The 22,801-nt window shown below is 40.5% G+C and overlaps 1 protein-coding gene across 1 annotated transcript in view; it reads left to right on the top strand.

Moving 5' to 3' along the window:
* The first annotated feature begins 7,157 nt into the window (after nt 1-7,157).
* The window catches only part of RASGEF1B (RasGEF domain family member 1B), a 147,930-nt gene continuing 132,286 nt past the window's right edge, over nt 7,158-22,801 (top strand). The window contains exon 1 of the mRNA XM_076336971.1: nt 7,158-7,204. The gene's annotated coding sequence lies outside the window, so the exon portion shown is untranslated. The remainder of the gene's footprint in view (nt 7,205-22,801) is intronic.

Here is a 22,801-nt window from a genome sequence, read left to right on the forward strand (position 1 = left end):
AGCTTGATGGCATTAGGGTACACTGTGCACCGGTGTCTACTAGAGCCTTATACTCCTGTGGGTCCGATGTGCCAGGCCACCGAATCCACACAGTCCAGTAAACCCGGTTGTCCATTTCCTCCACCTGGCTGGAGGCAGGGCACTGAGTACCACACAGCTGCTCGCTCACTCCCCCCCCCCCCCCCGCCCCCCGGTGGGATGGGGGAGAGAATTGGAAGAGTAGAAGTGAGAAAAATTTGTGGGTTGAGATAAAAACAGTTTAATAATTGAAATAAAATAATAATAATAATACATAAAGCAAGTGATGCACAGTACAATTGCTCACCACCCGCTGACCGATGCCCAGCCAGTCCCCGAGCAGCAGCCCCCCCCGGCCAGCTTTCCCCAGTTTATGTTCTGAGCATGATGTCACATGGTATGGAATGTCCCTTTGGCCAGTTTGGCTGTGCCCCCTCCCAGCTTCTTGTGCACCTCCAGCCTTCTCAGTCGGTAGAGTATGGGAAGCTGAAAAGTCCTTGACTAGTGTAAGCACTACCTAGGAACAACTAAAACATTGGGGTGTTATCAACGTTGTTCTCATCCTAAATCCAAAACACAGCACTGTACCAGCTACTAGGAAGGAAATTAACTCTATCCCTGCCGAAACCAGGACATATGGGTAAGTACATCCTGCTTTCTCATCTTATTCAGTCTTTCATTAAGCTAGTATTTTACAAGCGCGTTAATCTGAGTTATATTTTATTTTCTGGTGATAAAGAACCTTCAGTGAGTTTCAGTGACCATGTACGGTAATGACAGCCGGGGATTAAGTAATTGAAGAGACGTTGCTAAGATAGTTGATGAGCTTTCCCCTTTGTTTTTAGTAATAGTGCTTTTTGCTTAGTACTGCATCAAGGATACAGTAAAAATACTTTCTACGCAGTTTCTTCTGAATTATACCTTGCTATTAAATTTCAATGGAATAAATAAAGCCTACCACAATGAGAAGCAGCTTTCTCTCATTGCAAGTGAGTAAGTGAACTGTAAGTAATGGCTGGACAACTGGAGACCTATGCAGAGGTTTTTAAAAAATATTTGTGTACACCCAGAAGCATAGCATGCAATTAGGGAGAGAAGAGTTCTAAGGGATGAAGAGGCAAAAGTTGACCAGGACAGGATGCCTCTAAAAATGAGGTGTGTTTCCAGCATATCTGGGCCGTGCACTGCTTCTGGAATTGTCGTTCCCGCTATTTGAGGGGAAGACAGAATACTGAGGTGAAAATGGAAGGTGATTCAATGCTGCTTCCTGCCTTCCCTTTGGTATCTCATGTCATGTAACTTGCCTAAAAAGCAAATTTTATTCCTAGTACTTGAAGCACTAAAAGGCGGTGGACATGAATAGGAAAAAAATGTTTTTGCTTCTCTACTTTCAAATATGAGAAAAAAGCAGTGGGGACTTGATACTTTAAGCTGATCATTCTGCAGATATGCCCTTTAAATAGTAAAACTATAATTTTGCTTTTCTTTGGTTTTGGTTTTTTGACTCTCCACACTGCTACATCTGACTACTGGAATGCCTGTGAGATTGAGGGGTTTTGCGGTTAGTGTAAATGTTTGAACCTGTGAAAAATACCTGTGAAAGCTGAAAGCTAGAATGGGAGAAGTCCTGAACGTATTTAAAATGGCCTGCTGTTATGGAAGAGAGCAAGACAAGAGAAGGCATTGCTTCACTAATTTCTCTTGCCTTTTAGCAGATTCTGAGATTATGCTAACTTGCTAAGGTAACATTTTCACTGTGTATCAGAAACAAATACCTGCCAACATGAGAAACTGTCAGTGGCTTGTTACTTATGAGAGTGAATCTGTCATGGCATAGTGCTCTGAACACTGACAGTGAATAACATTGGACTTGAAATGTATAATTTAGCTTAGATTATTTTAAATGTATTGAGAAATAGTTTGTGAACAGACTTTCTGAACAACTTGCAAGAAATTAAATGCTATCCTGATAAAAAACTGGAAGACTGAAAAACAGCTTACATCATGCATGTTCAGCTGTGTTTCTTCTGGGATGTGACTCAAAGCCCCCTAAGATCAGGCAGTGTCTTCTAATTGACTTCAGATGACATTTATTTTAGATGCTTCATGTGGTTTTTTAATATACTGGTTCATTGGTGCATGAAATTATATTTTTCTGAACATCTGAATTAATAGTACCTTGCAATGCTCATATGCTCCTCCAGTAAACATTATCTTTGCTGGCTGCAAGTCATTGCTAGTCCCTATTGCTTATTATACAAATGTAAAGGAAAGAAGTAGGCCGAGTATTAGTTGAGTAAAATCTTGAAGCATGTATTTCTTAAGATCCTTTGAGGTACACTCTATTTTTGTACTTGGTTAAGCTAGACTTGAGCATGTCCTTAAATTTTGCCAAACTGAGGTAAAATTAATTCCCTGCCAACTGAATGATTTCTTCATGTTAAGAGTAATCTCTATTTTTGTATTTCAGTTAAACTTTCTAGGATAGAACTCTGAATCAGTTGTATTGCGGACTTACTGTGTGGTATGTTCCCACAGTTGAACATTTCCACTCTTAGTTAGCTAATACCATATTTGACAAAGAGGTATTGATAGTTCACAACAGCTTTGATAGACTACAGCAAACTTACACGTACTGGTGTTGGCCACTTGGGAGTTAGCTAGAGTAATATGACCTTACTGGTGCATTTGAAATCTTTTTCTTTAAGCTTCATAAATGTTTATGGCTGTTTGAATTTAACTGTGATTCTGGCTGTTCTGTTGATCACATAATACTGAGGATGTGTGCTTGCTCAGGAAAGCCGTGGTGTCTCAGCCCATGGAATGCATTCGTCTCAAATACAGAATATTTTGATAATCCTGACACAGGGGGTTTTATTTCAGGAACAAGAGGTAGATAGAATGGCTTATTACAATGGGACCCTGCAAACTTGCACCGTCTCGTCAGTTCAGTGATACTCTTCTGGTATAAATGTATACCCACAAAATTCTAGTAGTGGGTAGATATTTGCTTTACCTTCTGTTATGTCATTGAAACTTTGACAGGAAGTGGTGTGCAGGTGTTCTGATTTCTAAGAGCACATTTCCAAAGAACACCTGTTGTAAGATGGGTCCTGCTGCATGTTAAGTTGATTGTATTAGTTGGGATGTAGAGGCTATGTTCTGTACAGTGTGGTGAAACCACTCCATCAGGTTTTATGATGACCTGTTGGTGGTTATTCCCAGAAAATATTAACTTCTCGGAACTTCTTTCCCCTCACTGCTTTCCCTTCTCCCGATTTCTTCAGCCAACACTGAAGAGAACTTTAATGAAGGTCGGACTTTGATATCAGCCTTAACTTGGTTGCAGTATTGCTGTGAATGTTGATTATCTGAGTAGTCAATATGGGTCTCAATCTGGAACTACTACCCATTTGTATCCAATCTTTTGGCATAGTGGTCATCTGAAGTCCCTAGAGTTTCATGTCCAGCTAGTCATTCTGCAATGCCAGTTGGCTGAACCACAAGACCAATTACAAGCAATACATACCTTTATTTTTAAAAAAATACTGAAGTGTAAGATATAGAAGTATTTATAGATTGCTTGAATTTTTTTGAACAGTAACCAGACTGGAGTGAATTTGAACTGCAAAGTGATATAGCTACTAATTAAAATGGCAGAGTTACACACATGATGAATGAGGGGAGAAGTAAGCACACTCTAGTGACATTGCTGGAGCATAAATTAGCTTATCAATATAAAAAAATCTGTCTTGTCCTGATTACGACCCCATTACTGTGGTATCTGAGTGGCTCACGTTCTTAACATGCATCTTTAAAACATACTGGTGAAGTAAGAAAATACTGTCATCCATTTATTGTTGAACTGAGAAACGGGAGGAAATGACCAAGCCAAGATCAGAAAGGAAGTTTATACAGGTTACCGTCTTAACGTGCTTGGGACACAAAAGGTCTTGGTTTGTTTTGCTGCATGCATTTAGTTATGTTAGTAAGTTTTCAAATGGTAATTTTCAGGTGCTGGTGATGTCTTAATTTCAGATCACTTTTATAATATGTTGTGTTTGTGTGTGAGTTGAAGCTGTTATGAAATCATGAGTCATGGGGCCTGAAGGCAGTAGAAACAGAAGCCTGAACTGAACCAAGTGAATCCTAAGAGTGAGTGTTTAGGTGCAGGTTAGTCAGGAGATCACTAGAATCAGGAGAATATATCCCTAGCAAACCAGTTACTCTGAAAAATTCCAGTCTAACATTAGAGATGGAGTTAGAAAACCAGTATGAGATTCTTCAAGTGTGGGGTTCTGATCTAATGGGAGTAAAAGTAGTTCGTATGTCAAAGAAGGCTAAAACTGTATATATCAACATTGCTTATTATCTGTACAACACAAACTTAAAGGCTGTGAATGCACACCTTGGAGGCAGTTACATGGAATGAAGAATAACTTTCTAGGTGTCATATGAGATAAATTGAAACAGCTTTCTCAAGGACTTTAAACAGAAGACAAATATTAACTGATAATTAACATATAAATTTCAGTTTGATAATTAGCATATGTTTCAGTTTGAGAATTGGAATGAGTGGTTTTTCAAAAGGCTGAGAGACAAAAACAAATTACAGTGGCCGATGCCATCTGATTTAGTCAGACTCCCTCCCTGCTACAGCCACATCTAGACCATACATCAGGCAACATTTTTGTAGAACAAGAAGGCTTTTGCCTTGGGTTATGGCAGGAAGGGGCAGACTTATCTTGGATTTACTATGAATGAACTTGATAGCATCTCATGGAAGACTGAAGAGGGTGATGGCAGAGGGATCCTGCTCATAGGGCTTCAGTCATTCCAGGTGGAGCGCATTCATGCTGGCATAAAAGAGGAAGGGGCTGTAGCCAGGAGGTTTGCAGCCTGTTGCGCAGACTAGCAACCACTGGCAGGTTTGTTTAGCACATGCATCAGCTGGGAGCTGGTGTTTAGTCTCACTCGGATATTTTTTTTTTCCAACCATGATGATTAGAAACTTGCCTTGAATTTCTACAGAAAAGCATCAACTTAATTCTTTAATGCCTAGGGCATCTATTTTATATTGCAAGACTGAAGAAGTAATTGAGTTGTCACTAATGCAGTGTGTTCCAGTGCTATTGGAAAAAGGCAGTGTTTATCACACAGGTAGAAAGGAGTGAAGTTGTGGTATAAATACTGTGGTGTTGTTTGGAGAAATGTAAGGTGGGAAAAGTTTGACTCAGAAAATGTCACTGAAGCTCCTGTAGGCTGGTCGCCTTTCAGAAATATATGAAAGAACTTGTAACAGTTAATGTTACGGTTAACGACTAATGTCCAAGAGTCTAGCAACTGAGTGTGGATCTTGTTGTGACGGAAACCCACTTACATGCAATCATAGCACATGGAAAAAAGGCTTACAATATGCTATTCAGAATAGGAAGTAAGTCTCATAATCTGCTGTATGGCTTATGATAGTGATAACACTCGGCTTATCAGCAGGTAGGTGGCATTGCTAAGACCATGAAGGCCACCATTTAAAAAAAAAAAAGTTGAAAGAAGATCCCCAAATTAACTGTACAAAAAACCACCTATGTCTAAACGCAGTTCTATGTTAAAAGTAAAATACAAGCTGTTTTATAACATATATCATTTAAGCCAAGAGTTGTTTCGAAGTAGAGGAACAACCAAATGAAGGTGTTGAAATTGTCTGTTTGATCAGAGTAAGTGAAGAGGCAGACATCAAAGATGATGTAAAGGGAAAGAAACAGGAAGAGCAACCCAAATGAGAAAGTTCCAAATTTTCATCTCAGGATGAAAATGGAGTTCCACAGAAGTACTGTATCATGAAATTTTCTGTTAGTGCAGAGCTGGGGGGAATGTGTTAAGAGGGAATATGCTGCCAAGGCAGGTGGATCAACTGGTTGCAGAAACGGGGCTCTCCCCAGGTAGCAAGCAATTCATTGGTCCCTTCTCCCTCCCACAGGGGAAAAAAACCAAACTTGCAAAGGACACAAGTCACCACATGATCTCTCAGGGGCTTGAAAGAAAGAGTTTGCGATGAGAGGTAAACCCATGTGCAGCTTGAGCCTGAAGAATCACAGGGCATCACTCAGTGAGTAGGCACTCTTCAGTGTGTGCCCTTAGCAGTTTCAGGTGGCAGTTGTCAAGGCTTTGTTTCCAGCCAATGCTTTCTCTCAGGAAGCAGTCGTGGAGTGAAAAACAGCCAGGTGAAGAGGTGAGTGGAATGAAACTATCTTATGTACAGACATGCAAAATTCATGGGTTCTGCAGTCATGTACTTGACAGATAAAACTTAGTGATACATCCTGAATACACTATTTAGAAGTTGTCTCAGAAAATTCTTCATCTCTTCAATAAACCCCTTTTCTGTGCCCAGATATACAGTGGAAAAAGATGGATAGACTTCGTCAATTTGTGCAGAAGATGATTTCCAAGCCCAGGGGTGGCCATGGTGGTTGGCAAAGGCAGTTTAGTGTGAGAATGAGGAAGAAGGCAGGGAAAGTGAACGTGGGAAAAGCGAGAACTTTTATGATGTCTAAGACTTTTAATTTTATTTCATTTTTGGACCAAAATCATACATGTTTGTAGATTATGTGCATTATATTTGCTATACAATATCCCACTGGGGAGGGGGGAAGGAGAAAAATGCACGGGCTTCCCTGCCTGCTGTGGAGCACCTATTATGTCCCTTTTGACATGAGTTGTTTATACAGCAGGAACAACAGTGTGATCAGGTTCACTTGAGATGCTAGCCATCGATTTGTGTGGACTCTTAAGGTATTTAAGAGGTTTGCCATCCCTGACAAGCACTTGTGTTGCTTATACCCATGTTCAGTTAAGTCATGATTGCTTTTGTGTTGATGAACCTTGCAGTATAGTTCATCTTAGTGCTGTGTAGTTTGGTAAAATCATTTGGTAAATGATTGTCTGCTGTCTGTGATGAACTGTTACAATTAGTGTCATGATATTCAGCAGCTGAGCCTTTGGGAGATACACAGCATGGAATCTGAATGCTGCAGTTCTTACTCAACTCCTGTTGGCTTGAGTTACCAAAGTTGGCAGGAGGGAAGATGTTTTCTATCCCTGTTTTCTCCTTGTATGTCCTCTGTAGGAGAAAGCTCTAGGAGTGAATGATAAAGCCGAGCTCTCAGTAACTGGTCCTGTCACAGCTGTAAGTTCCTCTTTTTTTCTCCTTTCTTTGCATTTATGTGCTGGGGAGTGAGGAGGGACATCTCACCAATTTTTATTTCCAGAAAGCTGCTTTTTACTTTACCTTATTTTTACTATAATTACTGCTACTTCTTTGAAAGGGACTTTTGATCCTCAGCTTTAATAACACTAATAAGGCTAATTTCTGCTACTGGTGATGAATAGTGATACTAGGAGTTGTAACTTCATTACAGACAACATGTCATTTTCGTCCTTGTTATCAGTGAAGCCAGGAACTGTAATCTGTATCCTGGCAAGTAGCCCTGAAGCTAATATGTATTTTCTTAATATGTTATATATTTTGGGACTTCATACAGGTTTTTTTCTAAAAATGATTGTGATGACAATGTAAGATGGCTTAGAGGAAAGGGCCATCTTAGACTTCAGCTCTGTATAAAAATTGTCAGGCTTTAATGCTGAGACAAAACATAAACGTATTAATTGTATGTTTCTAAAAATTGTCTACCTTGGGTGTTAAATCTCTTGGTTTTTTTAGTGACAACAGTCCTGCAGGATAGAGCAATTCATAATTCTGAGCTGTCATTTTGGGCTTCTGCTTCCTGCAGACTCTAGAAGAGTTGATTAAAATGAATCGTTTTTTAAGATTTTCCTAAGAAAAATGGGGAGCATGCTTAGTTTAAATAAAATATTCAATGCTCGAGCAAAAATCTGCTGCAAGAGAAGTTCATAGGTCTGTGGCTGGAGTGATATACAGTGTTAAGCTCTTTCTAAAAAAATCCTGGTATGTGCTGCTGAAGTTTATCTTCTGCCATCAGGCCATAATTATAATTTCATTCAGCCTTGCATGTTTTGAAAATATACAGAGAGAAACCTTTTGTTTCTTGTTACAGTAGCTTGAGTTCTTTAACATTCATTCTTTGTCAACATTGTTTCCCTGAGACAGCTTAAAATTCCTTTTGGAATTGAAATTCTTGTTTCAACATTATCCCTCTATGCTCTGAATTGATGCCTTTCTGTAGCACTGAAAATTGAAATTTAAGCCCAGCTGTGCCAGTCATGTACAAACACACCAAAGGCGTGGCTTGCTCCTATTGCATTTTGATAGAGGCACAAATGGCATATTATCATTATGGCTGAAAGGTGACTTCACTCTTGCAATAGGCCAGAGGAATGGAGGGAGCTGTAGACCTAGCTAGGACAGGTCTGGTATTCAAAAGCTGTCTGGACACAGACTTGGGCAACTGGCTCGAGGTAGCCCTTCTTGAGTAGGGAGTTGGACAAAATGACTTCCTGAGGTCCCTTCCAATCTCAACCATTCTGTGTTTCTGTGGCACAGCAAGATCTTCCATGTGTGTGGGGGACCTCTGAAAACAGAGGAGAGGGATTGCTCAGGAAGCATTTTGGAAGGAAGCACCAGCTTCTCAGGATTTCTCTTGCAGACCAGTAATGCATGTGCTGCAAAGTGACTGGTGATGTTATCATGCAGTCCTTGCACCAGCTCATCCAGGAGGGCCATCTGTGGCTCCATTCTTTGGTGTGAGCTGTTCACACGACTGCACAGGCTTGGGGAGGTTTTGGAGCACCAAGCTGCTCAGGCATCTGCCATGGTGCAGTTAGGAACCAGGCTGGCATTGAGCTCTGCCTCATAGGAAGGCTTCGCTGTCTAGAATGCACAAAAAAGATTGAGATCCTTTCCACTCAGATATTTGGGGTGGTTCCTTTCACACTGTGGTGTCTACTTAGCCGTAAGGACTCTGTAGCAATAATGGAACTGCAACAATTTGGTATTTTCTATTACTACCTCCTTTTGCATTCCAGCATACAAAATACATTACCTGCTTTACTTTGTGCATCAAAGTTGAACCAGTAATAGTGTGTGGTATGTCTTCACTAATCACCTGTATTGATGTTTGAGAGGTAGTTTGGTTTCTATGATGACAGCAGTGAACCTACTGTGTTCCGCTGAGGTGATTCCCCTTTGGGATCCTTATGGGAGCAGTATGCATTGTGTGTTCACGTATATATGTGTCTATATATACATGTATATAAGATTGCATATTTGCAGGCTCTAACTGTGAACAGCCTTTATTGCTACAGAGATTTTTCTGGTATGAAGATACTATGTTCACTTAAATCAACAGGAAAATGTTCTTGAATATCACTGAGATGTTAAAATTAATATTTGCAGCTTAAGATCTTCTTATACAGGTTTTATAAGTTCTCTGGCATCACTGAAAAGGAAAATGCTTAGCTGTGTGTTTAGATCCCCACCGATAGGTGAATAAGGAGATGAAATTAGTGAATATCCTTTTAGTCTTCATTAATTGTTATCCTGATTGTTCATGTGGTGCACAAGATGATCCTGTTTTTAAGATGTGGCAGAGATAATTTAGCCTGAGGTAGCATGAGATCTCCACATTTTTCTTAGTTGTAGGATTTGTGCATGGAGGAAGAAAAACGTGGCACTGATAACACACAGGACACAAATGGAGCCAACCTAGTGAGGTGCACTGCATTGCCTGCAGAGCATGGCTGGCTTGCTGGCTTTGTGGAGTTGAACTATGGCATTGATTTTTTTCCCAGTGTGCTTTTTCTTCAGCTACTTTAAGTGCAGTAATGATTATGTAGTATATCTTTAATGCCATTGCTGACAAAAGCAGACCTAATTGCATGGCCCAAAAGGGCTTAGCATATAAGTACTGATAAGTAATAACACCTGTTGGCTCAGAACTGACGGTTCTTTTGGGCTTTGTCGAGAGGAAGAGGGCAACATGTGCTTCATGCCACACTTGAACACAGTGGCTTCTGAAATACGACACAGAAGAAGGATCTGGTCCCTAGTTGCCTCCTCCCTTTCTTGGGATAAAATTACGTACTTTACATCCTTTTCTCTTGTACTCCAAAACTGGCCTAAATGAAGGAACTGAGGCAGAGGTCTGCTTATTCCTTATTCATGCTTGGAGCCCCATAAAAGTGACTCTCACTAGATGGAGAAATAGTGGTGCCCCCTACACCTCTACTGTCACACATAGACAAATGTCCATGCCTAAGCCTATATAAAGATATGAATTCTGACAACTTTGCAAAACATGCTTGGGATGGTGATGTGCTTCTCCCTCTGAGCAGTGAGTAGTAGGAGGTACCACATGGATTCACCGTGGATTCCTGGTGCTGTTCAGTGCTTCTTGTAGTGTAGGCCATAATGTCTTCACAATTGCAGAATTTAAGAACTGTACTTTCTTCCTTTGCTTAGCTAATTAGAAAAATTAAAAACTGGCTACAGTTGCAGAAGGCAGCCAGCCTATCAGCCACCAGATGGCTTACTCAATTATCAAGCTGTGGCTATGTAGCAAGGGATGAAGCATTCAAATATACAGACAATGTTTCTTCACTAACAAGATGCAGAAAAGATCTTAATTCTGTTTGAGCATTTGATTTTCTGTCTTGTCTTCCTGATGCAGTAAGGCCCAGGTGATTACTGTCTCCCAGAAGATGGGTCCTGAGAAGAAATGTAAATGGCTCTGAACTCAGTTGTCTAGGCTGAGATGACGAATCTCATTTACTGATTTCAAGTCCAGTCCTGATGCACTTGGCTATTTCAATTCATGTTTTCACACTAGTGGAGCTGTGGAATCCTGAATGCCCTGAAAGGGATTTTCACTTAGAAGAATGTCTGGAAACTATTTCATTGAGTTGCATGTCACTTTGAAGGCCAGCTTACTGGACGTCAATGAGCGTTGCTCTAGTCTTGTGACTATTCAGCTTTAACTCTGCTAACTGCAGGTAAATATAGGGTTTCTTCTTTGTGGGTTAATTTTGAGGTGGGAGGTGTAGCACTTTGCCATTTGTAATTGCTTTTTCACAAAAGCTAGTGCTTCTGGACCTGCTGAGCCAAGGATACATCTTTATTACTTATTCTAGGTAAAGACACTAAGGGAAGCTCTGATTGCTTTCCGAAGGCTTTTACTTGGATTTCTCTAAATGCTTTCTTTTGAGCCTGCTTTTGGTACAGCTATGTTAAAAGGGCTGAGACTCATCCCACTTCCCTGAGGCGTTTCAGTTAGGAGTAGGGCTGCCCAAGATACAGCGCGCTCATGAGTTAATGCCAAAGGGCTGAACTGAGAAATCGAGACTCTTTTACACTAGGCAATGTCAGAGGAATGGTTTCACTGGGAGAAGGAACTTAATACTGCTGCATTTACCTAGGTAACATTTAGCTGCTTAAGCTTTCCTAGATTTAGGACAGCTTGCATGCATTTAGCGCAGCTCAGTTGCCTCTGCCTACTTGTCAGAACAGCTTGGAAAGCTGCCCTAGCAACATTTTGTACCTATGGCGGACCACATAATCCACTTGCACAGACCGGGTGAATGTTAAGTATATTGTTCTTCAATCAAAGAAAGCTTAACAGAATTTTGAATGAAGCTACTGCAGTGGTGGGGTGTATGCATGTATCAACTGATCTAATTAGTACTAATACTTTGTCAGGCACATTGCCAAAGTCACTTTCCTTCTCAAAGCTTTACTAAAAAAAGGAAATCCACTTTTTTTGGATTCATTTTGTTTGCTGGATTTACATCATCTGTAAACTAAAGTTGATGCCTCAGCTGTGCCATTTTAATTTTTGAGGAAATGTACTATTCAACTGTAAGCACACCAAAGTAAAAGAGAGATCCATTTGAAATCGATACAACTGAGACACTGTCAAAGAATTTTGTATTAATGCTTAACTTATCTAACATGTCTGGAGGCTGTAAAGCAATGGCCTAGTTAGTCAAGCAATGGCCTAGTCGGTCTGTTTGAAAGTAATGTTCTAAAATCAGGTAGTACTAAAAAGCAGTTCTGTAATGTTTCGGAATCAAACAGTTGATGGAAGGGCACAAGCTAAATAGGGAGCTCTTTTTCCTATAGCCCTGCTGATATAATTGTTCAGACTGATCTGTGAATGAGATGGACTGTATTGAGAACAAGGTGGAGCTGATATTAGACAAAATACAACTTTCAGTGCAGCAAAAATAGCACAATTGGAATCAAACTTTCTTACTAGCAAAAAACATATTGATCATTGTCTTGCTTAAAGGTATTTACAATTATATTCAACTGTGAAGGATCAGTGAAGCAATGGATACTTTGTTTTGCTCTAATGCCACTTACAAAAATGCGAAAAGTGATACTTGATATTCCTTGAGACTTAAAATGCAACATGAAACTGAAAATAAAGAATACCTTAGGAATAGTTACAGTACAAGATTGTCTTTAATTTACAATTAGCAAAAGGGTTATTTAGTAAAGGCAATTTTCTGAGGCAGTCTGGTATTCAGTTGAGTTACTTCAGGAAGTAGCTTGACCATCTGAGGCTTGCCAGTGTATTCCTAAGATGTGACGTCACCAGTGTAAAAGTGACATTGCAGTGCTGTACTAGGGCCCATATACAAAGCACAAGATCACTGATTCAAATGCTATTAAAATGAATACAGCTTAGGGAGGCATGTAAAGTGATGGCAAAACTGGTGCCACAGTTCCATCGATTGTAAATGCTTGGAGCTGGACTTTCTCCTTGTGATTATGTTTTGATGATTGTCATGTGGATAAGTGATGAAAAGACTTGTGGACCAGATAGGTTAAGGCTCTAGTCAGTACTTTACATGAAGGGTAGTTCCCAAAGCTTTTTTTTCTGGAGGAAGAGTTTGGTTGGAAGGACCTACTCCTGTTTGAATTTCCTGGCCTTTATATTTATCATATTGGAATATAATGTGCCAAACAGTAACCCTAGGTCTCGGTGTGGTGCCATGCTCTAGACTGTCTAAACTTTACTTATCCACCTTTAGCAGCTCATACTATCAGCTTATACTGGTGATATCAATTGTGCTGATGTTGTAGGAGTTACTAGGAAACTATGAAAACACTCAAATGCCTGCACTACTCTGTTGTTTCTTTGCTTGCAGCATCAGCTTTTTTTGTTCAGCTGCCGTTCACAAACTTCAGCTACCAAATTCCACTAACCTTGAGCCACAGTGCTTTACAATGATGCCAATTGATGCCCTATGAGCCATTAGGCAATTTTGTAAAATAAATTTATTGTTGGAATTGATAAAGCACTGTTCTTGCTGCTTTGAATTTTTTTCGACTTCTGATAATGTCAGTTCAGCTTGGAATCTGCAAATAGCTTGTATGACTATGGGTAGATTGTTTTAGCTGGCTTTTTGCTTCTACCTTCTGTCTTGTCCGTTTGGGGCAGATGATGATGACTTAACTGGGAACCACAGTAATACCAAGCATCCAATGACATTCGTCTTGCAGAAACAACCAGAAAGAGTAATGACAGAAATAAATTCAGTTTCATTTCACCTTAATGACAGTTAGAAGCTTCATTATGACATCTTCTTTTTACTGGAATCCTTTTGCACTCTATTCTTTTGTAGTCAGTAGTGGTTTCTTCTGATAATATCTTATCTCTTTCTCTGAGGATGGGAATGCATTAGGGGACGTGGTATACCGTGGCAACCAGCCCCAATGTGAAAGGCACACTAACTTTGGAAGTGCTCGTTAATTAACATAGTCTTGGTGTGGAAGCTGAAGAAAGCTATTCCTCTTGTTTGTATTGCAGTGCATAATAGGCCTTTTACTGGCTTTTACTGACTGCAGTGTGCTGGTGACAGCTGCTGCTCTAATTGCTTTTCCAAGTTTAGTTTCATGTTAGTGAATGTCATGCTTGTGCATGGCAGGTTAAAGCAGCCTGTAGGAGTGACTGCTAAAGGCTACATGCATCACACGATTATTCACACTAGAGTTAAGGCCTCATGTAAAAGCTGTTGCGGTCAGAGTTAGCCAAGTGAGAGCTGGTGGAATTTTTAACCCCTGCTGACAGTTTTTTGGCAGAACTGGGAGGGGATTAACAGTGGATGAGCATGGAAAAATTATAAAACCAAGTCGCTACTATCGGCTTATACTGGTGATATCAATTGTGCTGATGTTGTAGGAGTTACTAGGAAACTATGAAAACACTCAAATGCCTGCACTACTCTGTTGTTTCTTTGCTTGCAGCATCAGCTTTTTTTGTTCAGCTGCCGTTCACAAACTTTAGCTACCAAAGTCCACTAACCTTGAGCCAAGCGCTTGGCTGCCTGTTTTATTTTTTCTTGTGTTTGGGTCAACTGTAGAAAAGATGTCTAAAGACATGAAATATGAGGAAACTGTGGCACAGATGAATGATGTAAGTTGCATATAAAATCTGACAGCTGAGCCTGTAGCAGGTCATATTATCACAATGTGCTCGAGGTCTATTGCAGTCATTTTGCATGGCCACTAGGAAATACCATGGAATGGGTTTAGAACATTGGAGACTTGGTTGTGATTTGCCTCAAGATTGCATTTTGTAGGATCTTTTCCTTTCCTGCACCTTCCTGACAGTAATACACTGCAGCCTTGTCACAATGCCTTCTTTGTAGTGCTGCTTTTGGGAATGCACTGACTTGCTTTTTAATTTGTGTCCTGATGAAAGGTGCCAATGGGTAGTTCTGGAAGGAGAAGTTGCTTTTTAAGTAGGGGAAATTCCCTGTCTATCCCAAAGGCAGCCTAGACAGAGGTTTGAGAGCTACCCCCACGTTGTTCTATGCATGTCCTCATTTTCTTGCTTTCTTTCCTGCCTTTTCTTTGTCTGCGGTTGTTTGTACACCGAACTGTCACTCGTGAGGTTGTTTTTTGTGTGTATAAATTTTTCTTAATATCTGTTCCTGTTTTCCACAATAGTCATTGTCCCTCTGTCTGCCCCTTTACGGCGGAGTTTCATGTTGTCTTCCATCTATAATGGCACATGGCCTTTTTGACTACTCTGCATTGGAGATTTCATCCAGCATTGTAGTGTGCTGGACACTTGAGACCAACAGTGGATCTATATGCCTGATGGCGTGACCTGTCTGCTCCTGCCAGGCTGATGCTCAGCTCTGAGTCTGGCTGGAGAGAGGCAGGTGCCACCTGCTACAGGTGCTTAAGTGGGACTTGGCAGCGATGTGGAAGACTTTTGACACGTACTGGATTGTTTCCAATTAATGTTAGTGTCTTTGTGAATACTTGCCTTCTGGGATCTGGCCTAGGATTACTGAAATTTACTCTGTACAGTGTGCCAGAGAGACAGCAGATGGTAATGCTTTCTGTGCCCTTCTAATCTGCTGTGAATTTGGACCAGTGACCTAGAAGGCATGGGCTCTGTGATGCTTTGCCTGGTGTCTGCGGTCTCCCGATCTACCCACAATTGCACTTCTGTTGCTGTGGAGAAAGTCTCATTGTAAATTTTAATTTGAAGAGATTATATGGATTTCACAATGGGTGATATCTGATACAGTGTTAGCTGCCTGAAAGGGCAAGGGTTTAGACTGCTTTGAAACTAGCAGGCTTTGGAAGCATCCCATCTGTGTGTCTGCATAGCTCTAACCTTCCCAATTACAGCTTAGTTTCTAGTATATGCACAAGCTTTCAAAAGCATCTCTGATTAATACATTAATTGTCCCCAGGTTGTTTAAACCTGGGGACCTCTCCAAGCTAAAACTATTTGATGGCAATTATCATCGCAGGCCTTCTTCCTCCTTTCTTCCTTCCAGTGTATCCCTCAACTCTCCCCTGGGCTTAAAGCAGACCTGGCAAGCTTTGGAGAGGCTGGAACAGTGGCAGGTTCTCCTTGCAGCACAACCTGCTGCTGTTGGCATGAAACTGGAGAGACCTGTCACTCTGATACAGCTGCAAGGTCATGTTACTACTTTGGTTCATTTGTACTGTATCAGCCCTTGGCTACTCATCAGCTTCATGCTTTAAAATGTTGGAGACACAGAGGAGGGGAAGGAAAATCAAATACTGCAAAGTCTATTGTAATAACTATGTAAAGAATAGCTGGTGTAATACACAGGAAATAAAACAAGTCTTCTGATCCAGTTAAGCCTCTGGTTGATTGCCACATCTGCAGTGCCTTATAGTGCTAAGTGATATGATTAGGTGTTTAGAAACATTCACTTTTATTTTCGGCTCTAGTAACTTTAAAGGATTTTACTGGAATTGTACAGATTCCTGCAACTTGTACCTCTACGTTCTTTTTATCACTAGCTGCATAGGATCCGGAGTAATGTGTTGTAAGGATGCAAAGCAACATTGCCCAGAGGCTGCATCTTTGACCACGTGGAGGTTTAATTCTGCTTGCTGCAATCGTGCAGGCAGTTTTGGGAGTTGATGTGTGATGCCTCAGTTTCTGTTATCTCTACAGTAGGTGGTGCAGGCTAGCTTGTGCCAAAGAACAGACCGGAGTCCAGGCCTAGGAATAGGTTTCCACTTAGCAATGCAGCCAAGTTTGTACATTTGAGTACCTAGCTGAAACAAGTAGGTTTACAGATTTGCATGCACATATTAGTAGGTTTCCTCCTTCTTCCATTGAACCCTTCGAACAATTGGGTGGTGGAAATGAAAAGTGGAGAAGGCACTGCACCTTGGATGGGAGGAAAAAAAAAATCCAAGGCATCCTTGTTTTATTAGGCAGATGCTCAATCAGTATAAATCATGATCTGCCTCATGATTTGGCCCTATGTACCTTAGTTTTGAACTCAACTCATGCTGAAGGTTAAACATGAATACGAGCACACAAACTATCCATACTAAAAAGATAGATAGCATGGTAAGTAACAAACATGCTTTTGATAGGAATATTCAGATCATGCTGTTGTACAAAATGTTATTGGCAGTTTTTCTCAGCATATGAATGCTGCTCAGTATAAAGAGCAGCTTGTACTGTTACTAGTTTTGTGATACAGGAACCACTGGTGCAAGCTTTGGTAAACAGCAGCAGAATTTCTCTGACTTTGTGATAAAGTCATTTGCAAGGCAAGGAACAAGACTTAGGTTAGGCCTGAAAAATACAGGTATTGGAAAACTACATGCTGTTTGTGATTGCCTGCGTTTTATGACTCAAAATAGAAAATTGGATAGTAGCAGTGAAAAAGTTTTGAAATTGATCTCTTTTCCGGTGGTCAATAGGTCTGTAAGGTCTGTCTTCCACTGTTTGGCAAGGTGGCAACACTGAATGCTAAGAAAACTGGATTTGGTATAAAAATTATTGTAATGGAAAAGATTGTTTTCAATAAGCTTTTAAGAGTGGATGCACGTGAATCTTAGAAAAGGGAATATTCACTAGGAATAATTCAGCCAGCTCAAATCAGCCTGATGCAGGTAACACTCTGTCCTGGTTTCGGCAGGGATAGAGTTAATTTCCTTCCTAGTAGCTGGTACAGTGTTTTGGATTTAGGGTGAGAACAATGTTGATCACACACCGATGTTTTAGTTGTTGCTAGGTAATGCTTACACTAGCCAAGGACTTTTCAGCTTCCCATGTTCTACTGACTGAGAAGGCTGGAGGTGCACAAGAAGCTGGGAGGGGGCACAGCCAAACTGGCCAAAGGGACATTCCATACCATGTGACGTCATGCTCAGTACATAAACTGGGGAAAGCTGGCCGGGGGGGCCGCTGCTCGGGGACTGGCTGGGCATCGGTCGGTGGGTGGTGAGCAATTGTATTGTGCATCACTTGCTTTGTGTATTATTATTATTATTATCATATTATTATTATCATTTTATTTCAATTATTAAACTGTTTTTATCTCAACCCACGAGTTTTTCTAACTTGTGCTCTTCCAATTCTCTCCCCCATCCCACCGGGTGGGGGGGAGTGAGCGAGCGGCTGCGTGGTGCTTAGTTGCCGACTGAAATTAAACCACGACACACTCTTGTTGTTTTCATTGGGTATATTATACAAGTAAAAATTAAGTAAGGATTCTCTTCATAGTAAGGCCTACTCCTCTGCATTATGAGCACAGGAGGCAGGTGAGTATGTTGTAAATAGTTGTAAGATAAACTGCTGGATTTATCAACCATGTGTCAAACATACAAGGCCAAAGTTAATGAGCACATCGTGAGATGGATAAGTACTAGCAGAAACCAGACAAGGACAACCAAAACTGTGGTAAACAGCAGTGATGGGCCAATTTGTGACCATATAAGGAGAAGGGCCCAAAAGTTCAAGAAAAGTTCGCCTCCTGCAAAGACCATGAGAGACCACCAGAGACGACCTAAGACACCTGTAGATGCTCCTAAGGACTCAAAATGCATGCATGAAAGACTATGCAGATATTATAATTAATTCTTAGAAATATAATGAATATGTATGATTATTCCAATAAATTATTATGAATATGTATATCAAAGAGCCATATAAGGGACAGTTGATGCAACATACAATGTGCATGCTAGGAAGAGAGATCCCCCATGCACCTGGCCAAATAAAGTAATGCCTGCTCTTTAATACACCCAGTGTTAAGGAGTTTTATTCCTGATTTTTCGGTGACAAGTATCCTGACATAGATTGAGACAGAGGTGGTGATTTCCCATGGCAACTGGATGGAACTAGGTTCTGCTTCTGATTTTCCCTTAATCTAATGGGGTTGCTGCTTTTAGCCAGTAAAAAATCATTAGCATTCTCTGTCATTCTTTTTAACTCCAAACACATTTATAAATTAACTGCAGGAGGAAACTGAAGTAGAATGGTGTCATTTCTGTATGATGAAGGGCTTCCATCTACAGTTGGACTTGATGGCTTTAAAGGTCCTTTCCAACCTAAATGATTCTATGAATTTCTTGGGTTTTGTACTCTCTGGAAGGGTGCTTAGTGACAAACAGACTAGCAAAAGTGTTGACAGCTTTGTAATGATGAGACTAAAAGCTGAACAACAGAAACGGGAAGAGAATTTTAATGTTTTGAAAACTTCTTAAGTTCTACTTTGGATTATCTGTAAATTTTTATTAAGCTGTGTACTTAGAAGAGGTAGTGATCCTTGGAGGGGAGAATGCCTTTGTGATTAAATGTATCTAGCACTCAAACTGTGATCACTCCCAGTGTTCTTCTCTTGAGTGGGTATATTAACAAAACAAATGAGACCAGGTTTGTCACTCCCACTGTGTTATATGGTTAAAAGCAAAGAGGACAGTTTAAAATGTATTTGAGATCTCAACAGTTTGTAGAAATAAATGAGGGCAAAATGATCATTTCTAAAAAGAATTATCAGATTATGTTCATGGTTTTTATTAAAGCAAATGAAATTTGACTCTCCAGAGAATAAAATCCACTCAAGACATGCAACGTAAATCTTTAGTTCCATGGACTTCTTTGAAGAGCTTTTTTGTCTTGGCAAGTCCATTTGGCCTTTAAATTACGTGCTAATGACACTGAAAAGTAAAGCATAGAAGGGCAATTAACCTGTTGTGTTAACCTCTTAGCAAGTAAAATGCTGTCTTTTCAACCACTGGGCTCCCAGTTAACCACACGTTTGCAGGTACTTGGTCACAAACACAGTCAAGGAGGAGGGGAAAAAAAAACCTTGCAGAGCATTAGAATAGCTTTTCAGTTGTCCCGCATGATACACATTGCTGTGTCTTGCTTAGAAAGCTGGTCTAGAACTTGAATTTGTGGATCAATTTTTGTCAGAACTTGTGGGTGTTCCAGCTAAAAGGGTTAATTTTGTCTGATTTTACTTTAATCTTGTCTGTGGCTTAGCTTTCAGAGAAATGCTCACTGATTTAATAAATGTAGGAACCAAAATATTTCTGAACCGGGGTTTGCCATTTTACCTGGACCATTGCTAAACTGTCTTGATTCTTCTGCTTCTTGTTTCATACCCGCAGGACCCACAAGGTGGCAATGTCCCACAACGGGATTATTGCCAGGAAGGACTGCAGAACTGTTCTGCTTAAAACCATGACAGAAATGCAGGTGGCTTGAATTGTGTTTACAGGAGGGAATCACTGATGTGCTATGGTAAACAACTCAGCTGGATAGTGACTCCAGAGAGCCATTGAGGTCCTTCCTGATGATGCTACTCGGGACAGAGGGCAAAGGTGCTCTGTGTGGGAAGTTACCTATGTGGCAATGTATCATCTTGGCTTCATGCCGGTGGCAGATGTTCTGGAATTCGTGTCCCAGTCTGATATTTCCCTTTCTCTCCTTTCATATTCTTCTGTTGGGTTAGAAAGAAGCCTTTAATAGACTTAAGATCTGTTCTCAATGGATTTCTGCTGTTGCAGTTAATTTTGTCTCCTTTGGAAGGATCCTGTTTTTGCAGCTTGCCACTCATGCTCAATATAAGTGTATGGAATTGATAGCTTTTAGGTAATTACTGCATCCCCTAGTATTATAGTATTTTGCTTGCAAACAGGATAAGTAACATTTGTCTTTCAGACTGTCAAGGCAGTTGCATATCCAGGAAGATGAGATAAAACTGAGCAGATATGTTTCCTGTACTAAATAATGAATTCTCGCTGTGTGCCACTAAATGGCAAATGAGTCGTGATGTGCATGTAATTATTCCTTTAATGAAAATACAGCATCAAGACATCTCCAGCCATGTAGTGTTTCTCTTGGCTGACCCAGAGCCTTTCACTAACCTCTTCATGCACACTGTCTTATTGGAACTTTTTGGCTCCCTAGAATCTGTTTAAAAATATGTATGTGTTCGATTTTTTTTTTTAACATACTTGTTTAAATAAGATACCTGGAGTAGAGATGATGATGGTGGGAGAGAAAGTGGCTTGCTAAATAGCTAGAAAACTCTGCCTCAAAATTCTCTCTTCAGCCTTAGAAGAGGTTTTTGACACAAGGTGCACACCGCTAATACTTGAAACAATCCTTCATACTGTTACATGCTCTACTAGCCATTCTTCTAGTAAATATTGAAGTCCTGAAACTGTATTTCAGTAAGCATGTCTGTCTTAAGAAGTTTATTGTGGTTTATGGATAAGGATGGGTTTCTACATTCTATAATGCAAAGATGTTTCAAGGATAAAGGTTTCTCCTGAAAGCTGTAATTTTAGCTGTTTGCAGAGGACCTTTTATAGGACAAGCAATTGCACGCGTTAAGCATTTGCATATATATGAACACCTCGCTGCTTGGCAGTTTATGTACACTGCTTAACAGTCCAGGAGAATAAAGAAGCAACCTTTTCTCAGAGCTTCATCAGCTACTTTGTTTTTTTCAGTTGTCTTAACTTCTACAGGAAATGAATTGGTAGAAAGCAGTACTGATGCTGTGGCCTGGTAGAGTAATTTGGAGAGATAAAACGATACATGTTTGCAGTCAGCCTGAGTTTAGCTTGAAACCGCTGCAGCTCTTTCAGCTGGTTTCAGCCACTTGGTTAGTGGCCAGTTTATTTGGGCAATGGTACCATAAGGGCTCTAGAAACTAAGAAGTGCCTGCCAAGTTTCTCTTGGGAAGATGGCAATTTCAATATGTATGTTTATATTATGTTTACTGGAAAGAGAGCTGATGTTTGGTGTGCTGACAGCCCAAGGCTTGTCTAAATAATGTCCCTTTCCAAGATTTTCCTACCAGTCATGTCAGTTTTCTGAGGGGAAGATGGAACCAAGGGCTTCAGTGACAATCTGAAGTAACTTTCTGTGCTTTTGACTCAGCCTTAACACTTGGCTTTCACATGCTCTTACAACAAACTTAGAATGCTTCCTTGGTCCCTATTTTTCTTGAACCCTAACCTGATTCCTTGTCCTGACCATTAAAATACTGCTGTGGACGTAACTGACAAGCTAATAGAAGTTTAGGTGGTCACAGTGGAAATGAAAGTACCTTTGTGGGCAGTAAATGCCTTGGAAATGACTGAAGAAAAAGGAGGCTACTGGCTAGGGCTGACCCTAATAGCTAACTCAGGGGCTCACAGCCCTCCTAAAAGATCTCCTTTGGTGAAGCCCTTTATTCTTCACTACAAGATTTTTTTTCTCTTTCAGCTTTATCCATGAATACAATGTCCAGTTGCTATTCCAGTTCACTTCCTCAGGCAAACCTGAGATATGGGGTATAGTATGTAAGGGGAGAACTTCAAAGATGGATGACATGTAAGTGTTTACTTTTGCTTCCCTTCAAAAAGGGCTGAGTGTGGGACTGTATTTGAATATATTCTCTTTAGCATTTAAAACAATGGATGTATTTTCTGGGGACTTGATGATTGCTCTTTTATTGTTAACATGTATTATCTGAATGTGTATTTGCAAAGAGAATGGGACAGCATCCTGGATAGTCTTAAATTCTGGAGTTTATTTTGCCAAAGAAGAAACCGTGGGCTCACAGATTCAAGTAAATGTGCTTGGGGCTGTGGAAAGCGGTACTGTCCCTGGTTCTCTGCTCTTGCCAGAGGTTACTGTTTCTGTAGCGACCGTAGCAGCAAAACATGACATGTGGCCAGTTCTTGCTGTAGGGAGCTACTTAGTGTATTTAGTTTCTCCCTCTCCTTGCCCCCTCTCATGCACACCATGGTCTGTGTTAAGATAAAGACCTTGAGCTACAGCACATCATCTCCAACTGACTACTACTGCTGACTGTTTTATGTTTGGGTTTGACAGGTGGCAATAACTTAGAGTAAATGCTAAGCACCTCAGCTAAATCCTTAAGGGTTCTCAATTTAGAGTTTCAAGGCACAGAAAGCGCCAACAATATACCCTTTGTCACATAGTAGGCCTAGGGATGTAGTAAGAAAATGCGGATCCAGCTTGGATCTCCCAAGGTCCAG

Source organism: Aptenodytes patagonicus, chromosome 4, assembly GCF_965638725.1.
Source record: "Aptenodytes patagonicus chromosome 4, bAptPat1.pri.cur, whole genome shotgun sequence".
Classification (NCBI taxonomy): Eukaryota; Metazoa; Chordata; class Aves; order Sphenisciformes; family Spheniscidae; genus Aptenodytes; species Aptenodytes patagonicus.